At 41.5% G+C, this 12,601-nt stretch overlaps 3 protein-coding genes across 9 annotated transcripts in view; 1 reads left to right on the top strand and 2 right to left on the bottom strand.

Moving 5' to 3' along the window:
• The window catches only part of LOC147999107 (uncharacterized), a 924,037-nt gene that overhangs the window by 839,843 nt on the left and 71,593 nt on the right, over positions 1 to 12,601 (top strand). The gene's annotated exons all lie outside the window — the stretch shown is intronic.
• LOC147999108 (disks large homolog 5-like) overlaps positions 1 to 12,601 on the bottom strand; it is a 76,459-nt gene that overhangs the window by 3,865 nt on the left and 59,993 nt on the right. For 3 of the 5 annotated variants that reach the window (XM_087596165.1, XM_087596166.1, XM_087596168.1), the window contains one exon: positions 702 to 763. The exons of 1 other annotated variant lie outside the window; for it this stretch is intronic. The gene's annotated coding sequence lies outside the window, so the exon portion shown is untranslated. Of the gene's footprint in view, positions 1 to 701; positions 764 to 2,905; positions 2,966 to 12,601 lie in introns of those variants that run through there. One more of the 5 variants, XM_087596167.1, reaches the window with a different exon arrangement.
• Positions 1 to 12,601, bottom strand: part of LOC147999110 (disks large homolog 5-like) — a 260,765-nt gene that overhangs the window by 244,461 nt on the left and 3,703 nt on the right. The gene's annotated exons all lie outside the window — the stretch shown is intronic.

The raw sequence follows: 12,601 nt of genomic DNA, 5'->3' as shown, positions 1-12,601 counted from the left end.
GAAACTCAGATATCCTACACTGTTACTCTATTCCAATAACTTTGCATTAAAAAGTCATGTAGGGGGAGGACATGGTCAACAGACTTATTAATTCCCCCTACTGAAATGACAAATGCCCCAGAAGTGCCAATAGGTTACAGGCTCTTTCTCTACCTGCTCCATATAGTTTGGCTACTGTAGAAAAATATCTGCCACACAGAACCTCTAATATATGAAGGTAAGATTGGCCCCGTCAGCCAGAGGTAGTCAGAGGAGTTCTAAGAATATAAGGTCATGGCCAGGAGCACAGTTCTCTCCCTCTTACTACTGTCAGATAGTCACTGAATTGAAAGAAGCAATGAAAGTGAAGTACATTGATGCCCTGTTTAATTCAGAAAAGTTATACCCTCCATGACTCCTGGTGGTGTTATAATATCAATTTAACATACCGAATGCACTGTAAAAGTAAAGACTAGAAGTTCACCCAATAATAGCATAGGCATTGCCATATCCTCCATGTGGTTATGGAGAAACTAATGATGTGAAAACCTTGACTTTCAGGAATTGTGATAATCATGGAATTCAATATCTGTGGAGATGTTCCAGTGGTTGTGGCCCATTGCTATAAAGGCCAGCTGAAGGCCCCCACACTCACCCCTGAGAGGAAGATCAACATACACTGCCCAGAACTTACTCCACATTCCCCATGTGTCCATCATTACCTTTAGGTTTCGTTTGCTTCACTCTAGACTCTTCTCTATCAACATCAACTCTCCCAAAGCACCTACAAAGACGGGAAAACATGTCTGTGGATATATCCTTTGGACACTAAGAGAAAAAGTAGGGAATTGGTTGTCACAACGATACTGGTGACATCACAGGGATTCCAAGGTCTCTCTAGGAGACAATAGAATGTCCACGAAGGGACGGCTGTTGTCATGGATAACAGACTTTGCCTCCCTGCTAATGTTCTCCCTGTACTGAGCAAAAGCTGATGGACCCTTTTCAGGGGACTTCCCTGTGTCATAGCCACTGAGCACCACATGCTTCCAAAGCCAAATTTGGCTCTAGGCTTGATTGGAAAAACCTAAGTCATTGCTATGTATCTAAATGAGTGCTTCCTCCCCAATCCCTGCACAGAAGTGTTTCATCCTACCTCAAATTCTCCTCAGTCAGCAATATTACCCATTAAAGATTACTGAGAAATCACACCAGTTCCTATAAGTAGCCAAAGAGTTCTCCTGTCTCATCATGTGCAGGTGCATGAAATCACACCCAGAAATAGCCTATAGGATAGGTGGCAATGTGGGTGTGTGTTATAGGTACAACCTGAAGCTTTGTGCTTAACATTTGACAGTTGCCACCAGATTCTTTAGGAGAAAGAATTGCATTCATTATGGTCCTGGCAACAATGTGGTGATCTGTTAGCAGAGGAAACTGAAATATTGGATCCACCAGTGAATGCACCCTCAGACTGAGTGTGGGGCTCTCCTCTTTGCACTTAAGTTACCAAAGCAGGATTGCTTACAGGCCTCTCTAAGCTATAACGTGTGATTTCATCTGAAAAATAAAATAGTCAGCAGATGTGGGGGGGGGGATGCAGCCAAAGGAGCAGGAGAAGCCTAGAGACATAACTCAGTGGACAGAGTAAGAAACAAGCATCTTCACTCCTGTTTCATGGATCACCCCACAAAACACAAAAGCATGTATCGTACTAAAAAAAAAAGCCAGTTATTTTATTGAATGCATACACTAATACTGTTTACAGTATTAGTAGCAAAGCTCTAATTTTGGGGGCAGATCCATGACTTGAACTATCTTCCTGACAACATATAAATCAATCAATCAATCAATCAATCAATAAATAAATAAATAAGAAAAAAAACCACAAAAATAAAAAACACAAAAAGCACAAGCCTCTCATGTGAAGTTACAGAAGAGTGATCCAGTGGTCACTTCTGACCAGGCCATTTTAGCTATGACAGTGCATAGTGACCCTTAATTTGATGGGTCCTATATTAAGCTTTGTGCAATATTGTCATTTTAACAAACCTCATCCAGAACATACATAACGACACAGGATATGATTGCCATGTCCTTGCTGTGTATCAAGTTATTTTTCTGTGTCCTGATTGTCAGGCATATTACACCACCAATCTGAGATGGCTGGTAGACTTGGAAGAAAGTGGATATGAAAGATCCCCGTTTGATATCAGTACAGCCATTTCTTAAGCATGAGAATCTTTTAAGCTTGCCATCGCTTAGCCCCTAGACGTTAGACAATAGACCAGAAAGTACAGAAAGCACATTCCCACCCACTCTCTAGGAAGCTGCCCGACCATAAGAACAGAGGGTATAGAACATATTTACTGCAGGGCAATTACAAGACAGGAAACATCTCTGGGAAGCTGACTGATCACTATAGAAGTGAGATGTCCTTGGTACTGAATGCAGCTGTGCTATAGGCTGACATCGCTATAGCCTTGTCCTGGGAACCCCAGAACAGAAACACCTGCCAAGACAGATATCCTTGGTCCTTGTCCTGGGAACCCCAGGATAAGAAAACATATATCAAGTCAGACATCCTTCCTACTGAAATAGCTACATTGATGTGGTTACGGCCTTATCCCAGGACGAGAAACATCTGCCTAGTTATCCTTGGCACTGAAATAGCTGAGCTAATGAAACTGTGTGATCATAAATGACTGTTTAAGCTGTACATTTCTGTTGTTTGAGGCTCCTCACATCCCTCCTCGTGAGGACCGTGTCGAGCCGCAGTGCATTGGTATCCCAAAGTAAACCTCTTGTTTTTACATCAAGACTGAGTCCTGTGTGTTCATGGGGTGGTGATTGTCCTCAGGACTGGAGCGAGAGTCTCCTCTGTCTGAGGGTCTTTCAGATAAAGCTATAGTTGTGGGTTACACACCTCAATTCTCATTGGCTAATGCTGTCCTCACAGTCCTTGGAGGCCCCTTTGTAAGACTACCTGTTGGAAAGTAGAAGCAGCTTTATTTGAGCTCAAAGTGAACCTGACGAGCAACGTAGAGAACAAGATGGGGTAATTGAGAACCTGTCTAAAACCAGCACAGAAACCCACCCTTCATTCAAAGCATCATCTACCAATTCTTGAATTTTTACCATTCTCTGCCAACCAGTCTTTCATTCAGGAAAGGTAGAAAAAAAGTGGAAATGATCTTTTTATTCTAAGGACCTTGATCTGTCTTTCCTTAGGTCCACGTTAAGAACAAATGAAATGGGTATCACCATCTGAACAACTTAGTATCACCTACTCAGCATTTCTAGCCTAATACTGTGCCTATGGCAATCTCAAGCTTCCCTGAGTGTTGCTGCCCCAGCAAGAAGAATGAAGAACTGAGGTCAAACCCCACTTAACCTTTCAAGGGGTTAGAAGAAAGCCATCAGAGATACTGCACTTCTTTGTCCTTAGATTAAATCAAGATGATACAACGTGAATCTATTGGGATATTCAACCATACATCTTCCTCACAACCCCACCTATCTGAGTTCATTGCTTGGCAGAATTCATGCCCCACCATCCTAGATATTTCTTGATTCATTGCTGCCAAGGGCCAGGTTTCCTGAATTTTGTTTTTTGTAGAATTGGGTGTAGTCAATCATAGTTGCCCTCTGTAAGAAATGACAAATATCTATAATAACTGACCACACTGGACTTGTGTATACAAGTACAGTGGTGGAAAATTCAGCATAACTGAGGAGTGGGAAATCACCACTGTGTCCTGGCCTTTCTCTGCCCATATCACAGCTCACAGGCGGCTGGGGCAAACCTTGAGTTCCTCTGTAGAAACAGAGTGATGTTGAATGGACACTGAGCAGGCAGAGCAACACAGCTGAGGCAACTCAATTCCAGCAACAAATGCATTATGTGTTTCCCATCTTAACACCTCCTTTTGAGGACTTGTCCCCACACCTAGCTTAAACACAGCAATTTTCATACATGCCTGCCTGCTATTTCATATTGTTGCTGTAATACGCCTCCACATCATAGATTTCAAAAAAGAAAGAAAATAAACCTGACAGTGAGAAGGGTGATGCTTGTCAACATCTAGTGTGTTGGGGGCCCAGGTATGGTCACAAATAACCAGGACACAGGGGATGCAAAGCAAAGGCAGATGCAACTGCATGCAGCTGCAAGTTTATTAACCCTTATACAGGCATGAATATGGATTACCTCACTTTCCCTTTTGGCAAGATATAATAAGATCGTTATTCCCATGATATCAGGAACTACTGAGGCAAGACTAGGCAAAGAAGTGAGACTAAGCAAAGGCTTCTCCTTAAAATATCTGTATAGCAAGTCACCCCTCTTGCTAGTATCACAATCTACTTGTCATACCCCAGAGACCATGAGAGCTGCTTCCACAAAAAACGGACACAGTACAGCATAGTGTAAGGTAAAGTGAGAAAAACATTTTCTTCTCAAGGGCAGCGTTCCAGCCCCTGCTTGCATCTCTCAGCCGTCTTTCCTTGATCCTGTCTGGGAAGTGTATCTCAATGATTCCTCAATTTCTCTCTTTGTCCTTTTGTTTTAAAAGTAACACTTTCTATAACATAGCTAATTGTCCTTGAAGGGGTTTAATCATGCAAAAAGAAAGCAATATAATATATAATGTATGCAACCTTTAATGAGTGTATCTATTTTCTTAGGGGTATTATTCAGATACCTTCCCAGATCTGGATTTAACTTTGATAATTGTTATCTGTCTACAAAATCAACAATATCGAATGAATATTCCAGTTTTCTGGCGTAAAGTCCTCGGGAGTAAGAACTAATGATTTTGGAATTTGCTCGGTGTCTATTGTTATGTCCCTCATTTCATTTCTGATTTTTAATTCATGTATTGTCTCTCTTGTGCATTGTTAGTTGGAGGAAGGGGTTGTCTCTCTTGTGGATCTTCTCAAAAAAAAAAAAAAAGAGGAAGAAAAGAAAAAGACAGCTCTTGCTTTCCTTGACTTTGTATTTTTCTCTTTGTTTCTAAAGGCTTGATTTCAACCCTGAGTTTACTCCTTTCATCAGATCCTACCAGACTCTCTATGGGATGAGGCTTTGCCTCACTTGGTAACAGCAGCATGGAAAAAATGAAGCTTCTGCTGATCTCTGTTGTGGTGTTGCACATCACAATCTCACCGAAAACCATGCATAGCCTGGTTTTAGGCTCTATTAAAGCAGCCCACTATTTCAGTGTTACCTGCAAGGTGCCATGGAACGGTAGTAACATAATTCTGCATGCACATCGACAGGTTTCTCCACGGTCTTCTGGGTCATTTGATAATAATTTATAGTGAGTTCATGGATGAACACACACACACACAAACACACACACACACACTTTACTTACATGGTGCATATTCTTTGCACACCAAAAATAAAGTGAGAATTACTGAAAATGCAGCAATAGTGCAATCGATGGAGGGAGCTGTGGGGAAGCTGGGGCTTAGAGTTACTTAAAAGACTGGATGCAGATTCTCCTTCTATTGGAGGAGAAACTTGATAGACAATGTGGTTCTTTATTTTCTTTCTCTAGAGCACACAGGACTAGGGTGGCAGCTAGGGCTTTGAGCATGTTTGGCAAGTACTGTAGCACTGAATTAAATCCTAGGGCTGGAACCCTATTAATCATCTACAACAATTACAGGGCAGGCTGGATGACGACACTCAGCTGACAATGTGGACATCTCAAGACAGTCACTGGACAATGGCTGACACACTTGTCTGAAGACTGGAAATGTTTCTCGATCTTGGAGAGGAAAGAAGGACCCTCCAACTACACTGTCCTCTAAGAAAGTTTATTCAGGTGAGGGATGACAGGGACTGTTTTGTCTCACGTCACACATGTCAGTAGAAAATATCCTAGGTATTGGATGCTGCTGTTAGCATTAACAGAACAAAGCACATAGTGTTGGGAAGGATAATAAATTATGAGTAGGATTAGAAAACCCCAAGCCTCTTCCAGGTTCTAGGAGAGCAAAAAAAAAAAAAAATACCACGAAATACGGCATTAATGTGATAGTTTGGTTAAATCTAGTTACTAGTTTCTATTGTGATACCTATTGTCAGTGCCTGCGCCGACAGTGTGTGAATATCAGGTGTAGGTTTGTGGGGTTGAAAGAAAACACGTACACGGGTCACCCCTTTTTAGCGAGTGCCACCAAGGCTTTACTGAGATCTCCTTATATACCAGAGGCAAAAGCCATGGAAAAACAACAAGGCAGGTGAAAATCCCCAACCAGGAAATTAGGACAAGTCTGTGTGGTGAAAGTTCCAGCCCAATCAGGGGCATAAACAGCTTCTTAAAAACAAGAAGCAGGAAAGCTCAGTGGGGAGGAAGGGTGCCATGGAAAATCCCAGCCCCAAATCAGGGGCTAAGAGCAGCTGTCAAAGGTGTAAACAATTTCTTGCTATAGCAGGCTGAAAGGCTCAGCGAGGGGGGAGGGAAACACCAAGGTAGGGCCCAACAGGAGCCTTCAATGGTGGCTCTAATGTTTCACTTTCCTCTGCCAACTGGCCTGCACACTGTTTCTAGCACCATAATGATTTCAAGTCTTCCTCCTAAGGAATTTTGTGGCAACCGTTGAATGCTAAGCACAAGGCTTCATGAGTGTTCCCCTAACACACACCCATGTTGCAACCTTCCATGCAGGCTATTTCTTGATGTGATTTCAAGCACCTGTACATAATAAGACAGGAGAACATTTTGAGTGCATATTCAAACTGGTATTATTTCTCAGGAATTTTTAATGGCTAATATTGGTGAAGAAGGATAATTTGAGTTAGGATGAGACATTTTTGGGCAGGATTTGGAAGGAAACATTCATTTAGATGCATAGGAATTACTAAGGTTTTTATAATCAAGCCTAGAGGAAAATTTGGCTTTGGAAGCAGGAGGTGTTCAGTGGCTCTGCCCCGGGAAAGTCTCCTGGAAAGGGCACCTCAGCTTATGCTCAGTACAGGGAGAACATTAGCAGGGAGGCAAAGTCCTCTCCCCATGACATCTGCTGTCCCTTCTTGGACATTCTATTGTCTCCTAGAGAGTTCTGGCATCCTCTGCTATGTCACCAATGTTGTAGTGACAACCAGTGCCCTGGTTTCTCTCAGTCCGAGTCTGGCAGATACATCCTAAGACATGTTTTCCAGTCTTAGAAGTGTTTTGGGAGGGGCGAATGTCAATTGTGGAGAGACTAGGGTGAAGGAATCTGACCTTTCGTCTCAAGGAAATGATGGACAAAGAAAGTGGTTCTGGGAATGTGGAGTAAGTTCTGGGCAGTGTCTTTTGAGCTTTCTGTGGAGGTGGGGTGGGGGGAGGGATGGTGGGCGTCCTGCAAGCTTAAGCTGACCTTTCTAGCAATTGGCCACAACAACTGGAGCATCTGCAAAGGAATTGAATTTCAATGAATATCACAATTCCTGAAAGTCATGGATTTCAGAACATTAATTTTCCTATCCCCAAAGAAAGGATATGGTAAGGCCAATGCTACTATTCTGTGAACTTCTGGCCTTTACTTTTAAAGTGGATTGGTGGCTTGTTTTTTGTTTGTTTATTTATTTATTTAGTGGGTAATATTATTTATTGCCAAAGTCAAACATCTGGGTTACATCCTGGGACCCACATGACAGAAGGAGAGAAATGGCTCCTGAAAGTTGTTTGGTCATGTACTGCACACACACACACACACACACACACACACACACACACACACTCACACACACACACAGACACTCACACTCATACACACACAAACTTTTACGCAATAGTAATTTTTCTTAGAGTCTGATATAATTGGTTCTAATACAAAGACAGCCTGAGTGTAGTTACTATATGATTAAATAGTACTCATGCTCTCAGGAACAGAGTTTAAAGTTTATAGGTACCTAATAAACTTGCATTGGGACATATAAAGAACATTTAAATGTTCAGCAGAAATACAAAGAACAACTAATTTAATTTGTTAAAAGTGAAAGCTTATACAATTCTGAAGGTTTTTATGCTGGTTTTATTATACATGTAACTATGAAAAGAAAACATACATACTTGATCAATGAAATGAGGAAGAGTGATTTAATGAACAGAAAAATGGATGGTACTTCAAAATTTCCATGATTACATATTATCTATTTAATTCCCTCCACAACAGCAAGAAACGGACATTATTATTTATGCGACATTACAGATACATAAACCGAGAAAATATTGTTTGGCCTGATTTTCTGAGCTTCCTTAAAGGTTTAGTTAATTGACAGAACTGTCCTTTAAAATTAGGGTCCATATTCTTCTGTTTTAAATGTGTGACACTTTTATCTTTTTTTCTCCATCTTTATTAAATTGGGTATTTCTTATTTATATTTCAATTGTTATTACCTTTCTGGGTTTCCAGGCAAACATCCCCCTTACCCCTCCCCCTCCCCTTCTCTATTGGTGTCCCCTCCCCATCCTCCTCCCATTACCACCCTCCCCCCAACAATCCCTTTCACTGGGGGTTCAGTCTTGGCAGGACCAAGGGCTTCCCTTTTATTTCTAGTGGGTGCTGCTCTCCCTGCTCCGTGGGAAGTGGATGGGGGAAGGCCCGGGCCTGAGCTGAGTTGGAACTGGGGTAGAAAGGCATAGGGCCTCCTAGGTGAGAATGCCAAACCACCACTGCTGCTGCAGCCACCATGGAGAAGCCCTTGTTCCTGCTGCAGGGAGGAGAGTCTGGTGCCCACAAGATGGCTGAAGGGGAGCTGAGAGTGGACAGCTTCATCACCCGCCTGCTGGAGGTATGAGGATATCGTCCGGGAAAAATTGTGCAGATGACTGAAGCAGAAGTCCAAGGGCTGTGTATCACGTCTCGTGAAATCTTTCTTAGCCAGCCAACAGCTGTGAACACAGGTTTCTTTTGGAGAGCAGGCCTGTGCAGGCCCAGAACCCAGGTGGGACAGTTCAAGCTACCCTTTTTCCATGGCCAATCTCAGATCATATTCAGAAAGTATTTCTTGGGCTAAAGAGATGGCTTAGTGGTTAAGAGCACTGACTGCTCTTCCAGAGGTCCTGAGTTCAAATCCCAGCAACCACATGATGGCTCACAACCATCTCTAATGAGATCTGATGCCCTCTTCTGGTGTGTCTAAAGACAGTCACGGTGTACTTGTATATAATAAATAAATAAATAAATAAATAAATAAATCTTAAAAAAAAAGAGTATTTCTTCCAGGTGATGGATTTCCAATTTATGGAATTGAACTAACTTACTCATGGTGGAAGTGACACAGAGAGTTAAAGTACAGAAGGAATAATCCAGAATGTCCACCAACAGTTGCTGTCACACCAGGACTTTTAAAAGCTCAGCTGCTAGAGAAGCAATGTAGTCTTTGGTTATTCTCAAGCTTAGGTCTTCTAGTCATTATAAGCTGACCATGACACAAAAAGAGTCATCTATATCAAAATAGAGAATAGTAACTAGATTCACACCACACTATCACATCACTACTGTATTTGAGGTTCTCAGTTAATATCTAAGAACCTGGAAGAGGCCTGGGTCTTGCTACACATACTCATAATTTATGTCCCCATTGTCAACTGAGATTCTTCATGCAGCCTGGGGTCAAGGAGGTCATCCCACAAAGCACAAAACACCCATCTCAGATAAACATGTATGGTTTATTGAATCCAAAACATCCATGAATTTCAGGACACAATTAAATGTTGAAACCTAAGGATAATAGATAGAGAAGAGAATTAAGATTTCTAGTTCATAGATCCAGTAAACACCTTCAACAAATCATAGCAGCAAACTTCCATAAGGTAAAGAAAGAAAAGGCCATAAAGGTACAACAAGCCTACAGAACATCAAACTAATTGTACCAGAAAAATTCCTCCATTCACATAATAATTAAAACGCTAAATGCACAGATCAAGAAAGAACATTAAAAGGGGTAAGGTATAAATATCTAGTAACAAATAAATTCAGATGTATCTGAATTACACCAGACTTCTCAACAGAGATTCTAAAAGTCAGAAAATCTTGGGCAGATGTACTGCAGACACAGGCTCCTATATCCAGCATAATCCTCAATCACCATAAAAGGAGGAACCAGGATATTTCATGACAAAACCAAATTTAAACAATTCTTTTCTGTAAGAAAGCACAACAGAGGCTAACAGGACGAAAACTCCAAGACAATAAACTGAACTATACCCAAGAAAAACCAAGAAATTAATCTTCTCTCAATAATTTAAAAAAAGAGAAGCACACAAACATAATTTCACCTATAACCAGAAAAAGAAGAGAATGCAGCAATCATTGGCTTTAATATCTGAACAGATCTTCTTTCCCTAATCCCCAAGCTCCCAGGGGCCAAACTGCCAGCCAAAGTGTATGCAAGGATGCTCTATGGTTCAAGGTGAGGCCTGTAGCCCCACCAAAGGCAGATCCTAGAGGTGTGAGGTGGGAATGGATATGTGTGGGTGGGGGAGCACTGTCACATAGGCAAAGCTGAGCAGAAATGGGATGTAAATTTGATGAGGGGAGTGTGGAAAGCAGGACAATAGTTGAAATGTAAATAAATAAAATAACCGATTAATAAAAAATAGCCAAAAATAAAATAACAAGTAAAAAGGTAAATGAAAATTAAACCAAACCAACCAACCAAACAAACAAAAATCCCTGTAGTGGATTGGCCTAATTCTGCTTGTATTTTAATGCTAATTTGTGGAACTCAGGACTGGTTAACCCCAAATAACTGACCCTGTTCCCAGTTAACTGTGATTATAAAGAAGCCAACAGCCAACAGCTGCACAGCAGAGAGATGGGGGAGGTGAGCTTTGAGGGCTTTGCTAGAGAGGATCATGAGGACGGAAGAAGGAAGAAGAAGCTGCCATAGAATAAAGGAAGAACGTGTGTGATGGAGAGGAGAGAAGAAGAGGACAGCAGCCATGGTTAAGGGAGAGGAGAGCCTGGTCCTGAGGGCTGTCCAAGTGCAACAAAGAGCAGCCAAGATGCTACACAGTCAGTAAGAGTTGAGCGTTATTGTTTGGAAAATAGATCTCGTACCATGGAGGGCAGGCAGCTGCACAGCTACTGTGCTTACTAATGCACACTAAAATAAATTTAACAAAATATGTATAACCAGTAAGACAGCTCTGTAGAGGATCCTAAAAGGAATACTTTAGTTTGAAGGGAAGGACAAAATACCAGAGAACACAGGGATAAATTAATAAAACTAGGAAAGTTAATCAAAGAAGACTGTGAAAACCACAAAAATTAACAAAATGACAAAATTTAATGCATAGGTTTAAATAATAATTACATATCACTAAACTCAATATCTAGGGTGGTGGGGCATGAATTCTGCCATGGTCTGAACTCAGAAAGGTGGGGTTGGGAGAAACATGTCTGGTTAAATAGTCCACCCACATTGTGTCAATGTGATTTAATCTAAGGACAAAGAAGTGGAGCATCTCTCATGGCTTTCTTCTAACCCCTTGAAAGGATCACTGGGGTGTGGCCTCAGTACTTCATACTTCTTGCTGGGTCAGCGAAACTCAGGGAAGCTTGAGATTGTCACAGCACAGTGTTAGGCTAGATATACTGAGTAGATGATACTAAGTTGTTCAGATGGTGATACCCATTTGCATGTGTTCTTAATGTGGACCTAAGGAAAGAGAGATCAAGGTCCTTAGAATAGAAGGAACATTCCCAGTCCTTTTCTACCATTCCAGACTGAAAGGCTGGTAGGGAGAAAGTGGTAAATAATAAAGAATTAATAGATGATGCTTTGAATGAAGGGTTGGTTTTTGTGCTGGTTTTAGACAGGGTCTCACGTATCCCATGTTGCCCTCTCCCTGGCTGGCCCGGTTCACTTTGAAGTCAGTGCTTCCATTTCCAATAGACAGTCTTACAAGAGGGGCCTCCGAGGTCTCTAGGACAGCATTAGCCATTGACTGTTGAGGTGTGCAACCCACATCTATAGTTTTAGCCACTTTGTTCCATGTCTACCAGCTATTTCAGATTGTTGCTGTTCTATGCCTGACAATCAAGGACACAGAAAAATAACCTGATAGAGAGCAAGGACATGGTGATCACATCCTTGCCTCTGCTGTATGTTCTGGATGAGGTTTGTTAAAATTCCAATATTGCAAAAAGCTTTATATAGGGCCCATCACATTAAGGGTCACTGTGCACTGTTTCATCTAAAATGGCCTAATCAGAACTGACCGCCAGACAACACTTCCTGCGAAGTTCCTATGAGAAGCTTAAGTTTTTTGTGTTTTTTCTTCTTCCTTCCTTCCTTCCTTCCTTCCTTTCTTTCTTCCTTCCTTCCTTCCTTTCTTTCTTTCTTTCTTCCTTCCTTTCTTTCTTTCTTTCTTTCTTTCTTTCTTTCTTTCTTTCTTTCTTTCTTTCTTTCTGTATAGGTTTAGAGGAATGTATTTTGGGCCACGGACCTGCCCCTAGTATCTTAGCTATGGATGTGATCAATCAGTGTTAGTGTGTGCATTCAATAAAATGTCCATTTTTGACTAAGGTAGATGCTTCTCTGTTTTGTGGGGTGACCCATTTTCAATGTGTAGTGAGTTGGGGCCCTGGGTATGGTCACATACCCCCAGGACAC

Source organism: Rattus norvegicus, chromosome 19 (genome assembly GCF_021556685.1).
Source record: "Rattus norvegicus strain SHRSP/BbbUtx chromosome 19, alternate assembly SHRSP_T2T, whole genome shotgun sequence".
NCBI classification, from domain to species: Eukaryota; Metazoa; Chordata; class Mammalia; order Rodentia; family Muridae; genus Rattus; species Rattus norvegicus.
The sequence above is the reverse complement of the archived record's forward strand: the minus strand, read 5'-3'. Positions and strand labels throughout refer to the sequence as shown.